The following is an 11,445-nucleotide window of genomic DNA, read 5'->3' as shown; positions in this document are numbered from 1 at the left end:
ATGTAAACTTGGAGGATGCTCAACGGTACAGAAGGATGGAGAATCGGCCTGGAGGAAGCAGAGCTGAGGGAGCAGAGAAAGGGGGAAGGAAAAAGGGTGCGGGGGAAAGAGAGGAGGACAGAAATAGAAATAGAGGACCATTCTCGTCACATGTTCCTCTTAATAGGAATCGTGATAAAGTGATGGAGGTGAGGGAGTCAGAGGGAAGGTGGGAGAAGTCGCAGGGAGCGGAGGGCGGAGTTAGGATGCCTCCAGTGGACAGAAGAGCGGGATCCTCATCCGGGGACCGACCAAAACCTCGCACGTCTCCTAGACGGGGTCGAGGTCCTCCTTGGATCAACCGGAGGGTAGGAGAGCCGAGAAGAGAAGGGCAGGGTCAGAATGCTCCTCGGGGACCTGTCGAGCCGAGGAGAAGAGCAGACGAAGATAACCACCCCACGAGGGGAATGATTCACATGATCTCGGGGGGTGCTACTGATGGAGATTCTGGGCGAGCCCGGAAAGCGCACGGAAGAAGGTTGGAGAATTTTGAAATATCCTGGGTTGCAGACTTACCCCAAGATCCTGTCATCAGCTTCGGGCCGGAGGACCTTCGAGGCATCGTGGCCCCTCGTAACGATGCCTTGGTGGTGACGGCCACCGTTGCCAACTACGATGTGGCAAGGATCTTCATTGATAATGGGAGCTCTGTAAATATATTGTTTAAGAGCACGATGGATCAGATGAAAGTTGAAGGATTCGAGTTTGATCCAGTCTCCCCCTCCCATTATCAATGAAGATCCTACGATTCAGTTCGACTTGGGAGGGGGAGACTGGTGATACCCCAGGGATGAGCCCATCAAGATCTGGCCCAAACTCCCGGCCCATATCTGAGGCCCACAGGTGAAGGGCCCATCAGAAGCCCAGGTATCCTCCTATAAATATCAGGTTTGCGCGTATGATTAGGGATTCACTATATTGTTTTCAGCAGCACCCTTAGCTGCTCCCCCCATATATTCTCAGTCACTGACTTGAGCGTCGGAGGGGCTACGCCAGGTCACCCTCCTGGCCCCCTCTTAACTATCTTCTTTGTTATTTCAGGCTCAGGGTAACTTCAAAACACGCGTCTGGATTAGTGACACTTGCTGGGAGCGGACCCTAAATTTCCCGTGAGTATCACTTGGCGCCGTCTGTGGGAAACACTTGAGTTGAGACGTAGAGATGGTAGGCAGGAGAGGAAGTAGAAGAGCTCCCTCAGCATCATCACGTCTTCAGAGGGGACCTGAACAGTCTCATGTTGAGACAAGACAGGAACAACCTCGTCGAGAGACAAGAACTAAGCAGCCCCGGCACGAGATGAGGGTTGAGCAAACCCGTCCTAATGAGAACGTAGGAAACTTAACTTTGGAACAGTTGGGCCAATTCATCGCTCGTACAGTAGATGAGGCAATGAGGAGGAACCAAGAGTCCATGGGTGTTGGGGAACAGGCCCCTCGTCAGGAACATATCCTAGAGCTCAAATCGTAATTCTCCCAACACATATATTTCAAAACATGTTGAAACATACAATTACTTACATCCTTTCGTAGCCAATAGCAAGAAGTGTACGAAACTGAAGTCGGATCGAAATTTGAATGGTTGGATTCTTCACAATCTAATTTTTAAGATTAAATGGAGTGAGGAGTTTCTTCTGCATTTTCCCTTCTCTCGGTGGCCTCTGATGCATTAAGAATGAAGATTTTGTACATTATATAGGTCCAAGCCATCTGTCAACTTAATGTGCTTGCTGGACTTCTCGCGCATATGCGCGAGACATAATGTCTCGGCATCAACACTTTGCGCATATGCGCGCCTCATCTCGGGCATATGCGCGAAGCCCTCTGGACCCTTCGCGCATGTGCGAGGATCTATTCGCGCATGTGCACCAACCCCTCTGTACTTTTCGCGCATATGCGCCGGGCAAAGTAGCGCATATGCGCGAGAGTTCATCTCGCACACTCTTTTGTATCTCTTTCCTCGTCTCTTCCGGTCCGACCCGATTCATCTATAATCACTTAGTGCTTCTATTTTTGAATACTCATATATTCCGAGTCTCACATCAATGAAGACTAATAAATCTCAAGCCCTTACATTTCTCCCCCTCTAAGAACTGATTTCGTCCTCGAAATCGCATGCTATCTATTAAATAAAATATGGAACGCAATACAGTTAAAACTAAAGAAATAATCACATCATGTAAATAACTCGGGATATTTCTGTCTCATATCTGCTTCTGTTTCCCAAGTCGCTTCCTTGATGCCATGACGACTCCACTGAACTTTCACAAGCGGAATAGTCTTCGTTCTGAGTTGTTTCTCTTTTCTATCAAGAATCTGTATCAGTTGCTCAACGTAACTCAAAGTCTGATCAAGCTCGGCTTCATCAGGCTGAATGACATGAGAACTATCTGGCATATATCTACGTAACATCGAGACATGAAAAACATCGTGTATCCCCTGTAGAGAAGGAGGAAGAGCAAGTCGATAAGCTCGATCGCCAATCTTTTCCAGAATCTCGTAAGGACCAATGTATCTCGGAGACAACTTTCCACGTTTGCCAAATCTGACAACGCCTCGGAAAGGGGAAATCTTCAAGAATACTCTGTCTCCCTGTGCAAATACTAACGGTCTACGTCTGACGTTCGCATACTTGGCTTGCCTATCTTGTGCTGTCTTCATTCTCTTCTGAATGATCTTCCCCTTCTCAGTCATTTCACGAATCATATCAGGCCCAAGTTCTGGTACCTCAGATATATCATCCCAGTACAACGGAGATCTGCACTTCTTTCCATACAAGGCTTCAAACGGTGCCATCTCGATGCTCGTCTGATAGCTGTTGTTGTACGAGAATTCATACAAAGGTAGTGAATATTGCCAACTAGTACCAAAGTCTAGTACTACAGCTCTCAGCATATCCTCTGAAGTCTGGATAGTCCGCTCTGACTGTCCGTCTGTCTGGGGATGATAAGCAGTACTAAGGTGTAATGTCGTACCTAAAGCCTGCTGCAAATTGTGCCAGAAGTGAGAAGTGAATCGTGGATCACGATCTGATACAATAGACTTCGGCACACCATGTAATCTGACTACCTCTCGGACATATAGCTCGGCCATCTGATCATGTCTGTACGTCATTATGTACGGAATAAAACAAGCTGATTTGGTTAATCTGTCTATCACAACCCAAATCGCATCACAACCACGGGATGATCGAGGTAACTTCGTCACAAAATCCATGGAAATGTGATCACATTTCCATTCAGGAATAGACAAACTCTGAAGTAAACCTCAGGGCTTCTTTCTCTCGGCCTTCACTTGTTGGCAATTCAAGCACTTAGACACATATTCGGTTCTGTTTCCACCAGAACTGTGTCTTCAAGTCATTGTACATTTTCCTGCCACCAGGATGAATACTGAACCGACTACAGTGCGATGCTGACAATATCTGTTGTTTCAACTCTGAAACATCTGGCACTACAAGACGATTATTCACGTACAGAATATAATCATGTACCTTATATTCTGACTGATGTCCCGATTTGACCATCTGAATCGACTTCTGAACATTCTGATCGGTTCTCTGCGCTTCTTTGATTCGTATAATCAAATCTGGTTCAACTTGAATCGAAGCAAGTCGTATAGGTCTACTAGCTGTATCAAATGCTAAACCCGACAAGCAAAAATCTTCAATCATATTTGAAACACCTATCGTCGATAAGGATAAGGAACATACCTTTCGACTCAAGGCGTCCGCTGCTGCATTTGACTTCCCTGGATAGTACTTGATCTTGCAATCAAAATCTTTCAGTAGATCAAGCCATCTACGCTGCCTCATGTTCAACTCTGACTGAGAAAACAGATACTTCAGGCTTTTATGGTCAGAGTAAATCTCAAACTTCTCGCCATAGAGATAGTGACGCCAAATATTCAATGCAAATACGATAGCCGCCAATTCAAGATCATGAATTGGGTATCGGGTCTCATGTGGCTTCAGCTGTCTAGAGGCGTATGCGATTACATGACCCCGCTGCATAAGAACACATCCTAGCCCTCTTTTCGATGCATCACAATATACCACGAAATCATCAGTACCTGAAGGAATCATCAAGACAGGTGCACTGGTAAGCCTCTTCTTCAACTCTAGGAAGCTAGACTCGCAATCCTCAGACCACACAAATGGTGTATTCTTCTGTGTCAACTGGGTAATCGGCTTCGCAATGCTGGAGAAATCTTTAATGAATCGTCTATAGTACCCTGCTAGACCCATGAAACTGCGTATCTCTGGCACAGAAGTCGGTCTCGGCCAACTGATCACAGCCCTCAAATTTACTCGGATCCATAGAAATACCATCTCCAGATATAATATGACCCAAGAAGACAACCTGTCTCAACCAGAATTCACACTGGACAGTTTGGCATACAATCTCTCTTTTCTCAATGTCTGCAATACAATCCTCAAATGATCGGCATGCTCAGTCATACTCTTAGAATACACCAGAATGTCATCAATAAAAACAATCACAAACTCATCTAAATATCTTTGAAAGACACGGTTCATCAACCCCATAAACACCGCTGGAGCATTCGTTAACCCAAAAGGCATGACAATAAATTTGTAATGTCCATACCTGGTTCGGAATGTTTTCTTTGGTATATCAATATCTCGTACTCGCAGCTGGTGATATCCCGATCTCAAATCAATCTTGGAGTAAACAGAGGATCCCTGCAACTGATCAAATAAATCATCAATGCGAGGCAATGGGTACTTGTTCTTTACCTGTCGCCTTGTTCAGTTGCCGGTAGTCAATACACAATCGCATAGAACAGTCTTTCTTCCGCACAAATAGCACTGGTACGCCCCAAGGAGACACACTCGGTCTAATGTATCCCTTGGTCAGAAGATCTTCTAACTGTGCTTTCAATTCTTTCAACTCTATCGGCGCCATCCTATACGGAGCTCGAGATATAGGAACGGTACCTGGAATGAGATCAATACTAAAATCTACCTCTCGAGCTGGAGGTAACCCTGGAATCACCTCAGGGAATACATCTGCAAATTCGCAAACCACTGGCAAATATGCCAATGTCAAGCTCGGCTTTAGTAAATCTACTGAATAAATAAGGAACCCTTCTGCTCCTTGTTGCAACAATCTCCTCATAATCAAAGCAAATACTAAGGGAATCCGAGATCTGGAACCCTTACCATAGAATTTCCACTCCTCTGCCATTTCAGGTCTGAATTTGACGATCTTGTGGAAACAGTCTACGGTGGCTCTGTACTTGGTTAGCATATCAATCCCAACAATACAATCAAAATCAGCCAAACCAAGAACAATGCAATCTAAGTCAATCTCATGACCCTCGAACTGTAATATACAATTTCTAACTGTAGTCAAAGATACAAGACCACTTCCCAACGGAGAAGAAATAGATACTACGGTCGACAATGACTCCACAGGTAATGAATGTAAAAATGCAAAACGTTCAGAGATGAATGTATGCGATGCACCTGTGTCTATCAACACATATGCAGGATAACCGCAAAGAAAACAGTTACCTGCAATAACATTATCTGGCGCATCCTGGGCTTGCTCTTCGGTCAGTGCAAACACTCTAGCCTGCTGTCTAGGAGGTTGACTCACAGTCTGGCTACCTCCTGATCTCTGCTGGGACTGTACAGACGGCGGCTGGAATGAATGTACGGACGTCTGTCTCTCAATCTTAGGCACTGATGCCGATGACCCGGCACTCTGGGATAGCTGTGTACCTCTTTGGGGACAAACTCTGGCGAAGTGCCCCTGCTGTCTACAAATATTGCAGCGTCCCATAACTCCCTGACACTGCTCAGTGGCATGCCTGCCTCTACACGAATTGCAATAAACACCACTATACTCTGAACTCTGACCCTGACCTCTCTGTTGGGATCCACTGGAGCTCGACGAACTGCTCCCTGATTTCTTAAACTGCTTGCCCTTAGCCTTCAAAAACTCTTTCTTGCCACTACTGCTTCCACTATCAAATCGAGGAGGAGGTGGTGGAAACTGAACGGCGGGCTGTGGTTGCCTCTGATTCTGAACACTATAAGAAGCCCCTCGCTGCCTGATCAAGCCATTCTCTGATCCCTTTGCTCGGTTTAGTGCATCAGAAAAAGTATTGGGTTGTCTCGTGTTCACCAAAGTGAAGATGTCAGGATTTAAGCCATTGATGAACTGATCGGCGACCGCTTCATCATTCCCTGCCACGTGGGGTGCAAACCGAAGCAAGGAAGAGAACTTGGCAACATATTCTTCAATGTTCAATTGCCCCTGTCTTAAATTCGCTAATTCTGCCCCTTTGTCTTTTCGATAAGATACTGGAAAGAAACGCTGATAAAATTCATCTTTAAATACTTTCCAAGTAATATCGATACCTCGGTGTTCTAAGGCTCTTTTTGTGGTCAACCACCAGCTTTTCGCAACTTCTTGCAACTGATGCCCGATTAGTTTCACTCTTCGTTCATCCGTATAGGCAAGAGATTCAAACAACATCTCTATATCGTCTAGCCAGCTCTCAGAATCTACTGCATTTTCTGTACCCTTCAGTGATGGGGGTCGAAATGACTGAAACCGCTTCAACAGAGTCTCCATAGGTGTAGCGGTAACGTCCATCTTTGTACCCGACGTACTACCCTGTTCCGGCACTTGACCTGCAGCTGGTTGTGGTATCCTTCTAGGCGGCATATCTGATATTCAAACAGGTTAGTACAAATTCTATACAAGCTGTCTCAGCCCTCCTCTGATCATATACCTTTGATTCAGAATCGGTTCTGATTCAGACTCTACAATTACATGCTGCAATCAACTCAGATAAAAATACAACACGTAATAGGGAAAGCATTAAATCATGCTAGCACATCAAAAGCAAGGAAGAAGACTCGATCTACCTCGCTCATTCTATCCTATCTCAGTCTACAGAACCTACTGCTCTGATACCACCTGTTGTTGGGACCCGGGCTCTAACTCAGTTCTTTACGGGATTAATCGGATCGTTGTTATAAAACGTGGGTCAAATTTTCGATTTTTAACATAAATTCAAATGTTTATAAACAAGCATAAGGTCTTTATTTATTCCTACAAACATATAAACATATCTTGTTCTAGTACATTCATACAACTAGTGTTTAATACAATTTACAAACTACAAGTAATAAAAGTCAAGTATGACACCACTAGTGATCTTCTGTGCCCGTAGCCACCACGCTATCTCGATCTCATCTCTGTCATGACCCAGATCCTGCCCCACCTGTTGTTATGCACACATACAGACATAACAACAGCCGAAAACTCCGGTGAGAACAAATCCCAGTATAAAACATGGTATGCATGCATAAACAAAATATGAATCATAAAACAACTATCATGAAGAATATCAAAAGCAATAGGTTCCATAGTCTATGAAACCAAATCAATATAAACATGCAATATCAATCAAATCTTGTCTTGACTCAATTCGACTCTACTCTAGGGATCCCGGTTTGAATAAGACGTCGCTGTCTGTTACCTACCCTCCCAATCGGGGTAACGGTACGTCTCATTCCTAGATTTCGGTCATGTCTGTATCGAATGTCTACACATGGAGACGAACTGCTCCAATGCGACGATACTACCGAAAATCTAGTTTGACAAATCTGTCAATGACTCCTATCTCAAGGCTTGAATATAAATCTATAAACAAGGCATCACATTCAAAATATAAACATAATCTAGTATGTGATTTTGTTGGGAAACTCAAATTGAATCTCATTTGAGTTGTGTCTGTTGGAGTAGGTGCCCGTCGAGCCAAGTGTTGGCCGAGTGTTCACAATGAAACTCTATGTATAAGCAATCTTTATTTTAGTAATATTTGAAATTATTATTTTGGCACATCTTTATCTGTATACCCATGCTAGTTGTATAGATAAAGCCCTTGAATATACAAATAGTAGAAAGAATATGAGATGCTCATATGATGAGTATCATGAAACTCATATTTGGAATACTGTATATTCTAAACGGTTCCTAGTCGATTCAGCCGCCACTAAGAAGGATATATGCCGCTCGAGTTCGAGACTAGTATCTACGATGTGAGTACCATGTTTCATTGGTAGGGGACATTGTGATGTCCGAACATGCAGATAGGTGCTCCTTGTTGAGTGCACTGAACAACCCTCCATAAAAGGACTTTCCAAGTGGTTCTCACTTATCGAGTGGAAACGTCCTAGTTTATGGTTGTACACCATTAGTCCTTATGACCCGGGACAACATTGAGACTCTATGTGCTAGAATTACACTTTGACTTGTTTGCCGACTCTCATGGGGTCATCAGGTGGCAAGGTTGGGTGTTCTGTCGAAACACATAGGAGTCGATGCATTGTAGTCGGGGATTCACCGCTTACCTTCGGGTATGGATATCCTATGTGTTATCATGTGTATGTAGGTTGAAATCTCTGGCTAGAGTATGGTGGTAATTATGAAAGGGGTTTCATAGATTACACCATTGATGCAACTACGACATGACACATAGTATCGATTCATTGACAACTCTCGATAAACCAATGGTTGTCGAATCGGTCGGGATATATGAGTTGAAGGGACCGTACTGTACGCTAACCATAATTGAATGGTTCTTGCAGACACTATCATTTGATACCTAGGGAATCATGTAAGCGATGTTGCTAGGCGTTTAACATGGTTGGTTGGGTACTATTAGACTTGAGTTCTGACGTTCTTGTTATCAAAGGGTTGATAAGTAAGAATGGAGCAATTGGGGTATGCTCATATAAGGACATGTTTAGTCCGAATCACATGGAGATGTGAACCCACGGCTAGTTGTATCAATGAACCATTGAGGGCCACACAAGTACTAGCTTTCTAGATCCCGTTGAGAAGTAAAAATAGTTCAATGTGTGAACGGCTTATAAAGGAGTTTATAAGCATGAGGAAAATTAGAAGTATGACTTCTATAAAGGAGAAATTAGTTCAATGTGTTGAACGACTTATAAATGAGTTTATAAGTGTAAAGAAAAATAGAAGTATGACTTCTATGAGAGAAATGTAACTTTTAATTTAAGGAAGTGTTCCTAAATTAAAATTGGCCAAGTGAATAATGTAATTGAAAATTGTGATTTTCATAAACATTATTATGGACTAAATTAAATTAATTCAAGTGTTGAATTAATTAAACACTAGTGGGCCTAGTAGAGTCCAAATAATTAAATTAATTCAAGTGTGAATTAATTAAATTATATTGAGTCTTGAAGAGCTCAATTAAAATAATTATTTAACTAGTGGGACTTGGGTAAATTCAAGTAATGTTTAATTAGTCTCAAATATGTTTGAGATAATAAATTTAGTCCAAGGTTTTAAATGTTACAAGCCCATATAGAATGTGCATGGGGAGATGAAAGGTTGGGAGACAACTTTTCAAGGTTCTAGGCTTGGGATGCTAAAAAGTGTTTTAGCTTTTCCCACAACCAAGACTATTCATCCTCCCTCATTCTAGACTCAACTTTTTCGAAAATGTCTCTCCCTCTCTCCAAGGGATGAATAGTGCCGAAAATACTATTCATTATTCTCCTCCAATTTTTGTTCTTCAATTGTAGAAGAAACAATACACTTCTCAAAGAAAAATGCTCTAATTTTTCTAGTGCAAAATTAGAGTGGTTCTAGCTAGTTGGTGGTGGGCTTAATATTTGAGCAAGGCGGGCTCAAAGGAAGCTTGAGGATATTTTCTACCATTGAAGAGCTAAGGTGTTTACACATTAGTTGGAGCCATACATCAATCCTTGTGATTGATAGGTAATTTTTCTAAACACACTATGAATGTCATTTTTGGTGTTTATTGTATTTGCTACACATTATCATGGTGCCGAAATTTCCCTTGCAAGAAATGTGATTTTCGAAAATTTTGTAGCTTCCGTTGTGTTTTTCGGTCCACCTTATTCGATCCCTTTCAGTGGTATCATGAGCTAGGGGTACTAGTTTTTTGGATAGCATATACAAGGATATTATATTGTGGGCGATTCTAACCGATTGAGATGAAAATTTGCAACGATTTAAGGCCGGATTGGGGCGATTTTTGGGCCAGCCTGTTGCTGCCCATTTCGGCGCAGCTGGGCTGCCCGAGGGGCTGCCCTAACGCAGCAAGGGCAGCCCTAAGGGCTGCCGAACCGCCCCCCCTATTTTATTAAAAAAAAAAAAATTTTGTATGGCCGGAATCCGGCGACGGAGCTCCGGCGACGGACGATGACGACTAGGGTTTCAAAAGGTGTTTTGGAATATCAACGTGTCATGGGCCTTGAGTTGTTGGGCCATTGGATGGCCAACACATTGTGAATTTTAAATGGGCCAAAATGTTTTTGGTGAAAAATGAGTTTTTGGCCCTTAAGTTTAAACTTACAAAAGTTGCAAATATTTTCTCATGAAATAAATAATTTAAGTTGGACTTTAATTATTTATAGTAAATGGTGATTTACAAGAAATTCGGTTATAAATAAATTAATTTGAAAGTAGACAAAGGTGTTTGTATACTTTGTTAATTTAGTTTATAATCGTGGCGGTTAGTGATTGGATCAAGATATATAATATTGGATCAATTAATTATTGTGATAATTAATTGATGGTGTATGATATATGATATTATGCATCAAAGCCCAAGCCCAATTTGCTAGGTGTATGCTAGGATATTTTGTGTTGAATGATTGTAATAATTATCAATTTATAAAGTGGGCTTGGTTTATGGTCCGTTCCCACCCCCATGAGATGTATCCCTATTTGCCATGGATATTTATTTGTAAATATTAGGATAGTGGATGATCAAGATTGGAAGATGGTGGCCATGATGATTATGAAGATCGAAGACATGTAAATATTGGAAGCTTATGTAATAGTTGCATTTGCATCCCGTGTATTTCCCTAGGATTGGACCTAGGCCCGTGTTTAGCTCACACGGTCCGTTAGTATTGGGGCGATTGATCATCCTTGTTTTGTTTATTGTTTATAATATATGCATGATATGTTATAAATAATGAGTATGTGCGTTATTACTATGATAATAACAAAGTTGCATGAATCCGGCAAACATACGATCAAACATGGCGAGCTTTTAAAATAAAATTAATGATGAGACCTTTCAAAATAAAAACCCTCATTTTGAATAAGATTCAAAATTAATATCAAGCCCGAAAAGGGGAATTATAAATTTGTTTATAATTTCCATGTCTTCCATCGACAAATGGGTGCATGACGAATCGCTACCCGTACTCGGGGCTCGGCTCATATTATTGGGGGGGCCCTTAGTACCGGAAAGCTGTGACATCCATTTGACATGGTGATGTGAACTACGTGGAACTCCCATGACTTCGGCTCAGATAATTGAGGGAACTCATGGCGACCGTCCATTAAGGTTCAACATC

This window comes from Primulina eburnea, chromosome 5, assembly GCF_022965805.1.
Source record: "Primulina eburnea isolate SZY01 chromosome 5, ASM2296580v1, whole genome shotgun sequence".
In the NCBI taxonomy this organism is placed as follows: domain Eukaryota; kingdom Viridiplantae; phylum Streptophyta; class Magnoliopsida; order Lamiales; family Gesneriaceae; genus Primulina; species Primulina eburnea.
This window is presented reverse-complemented; position numbering follows the sequence as displayed.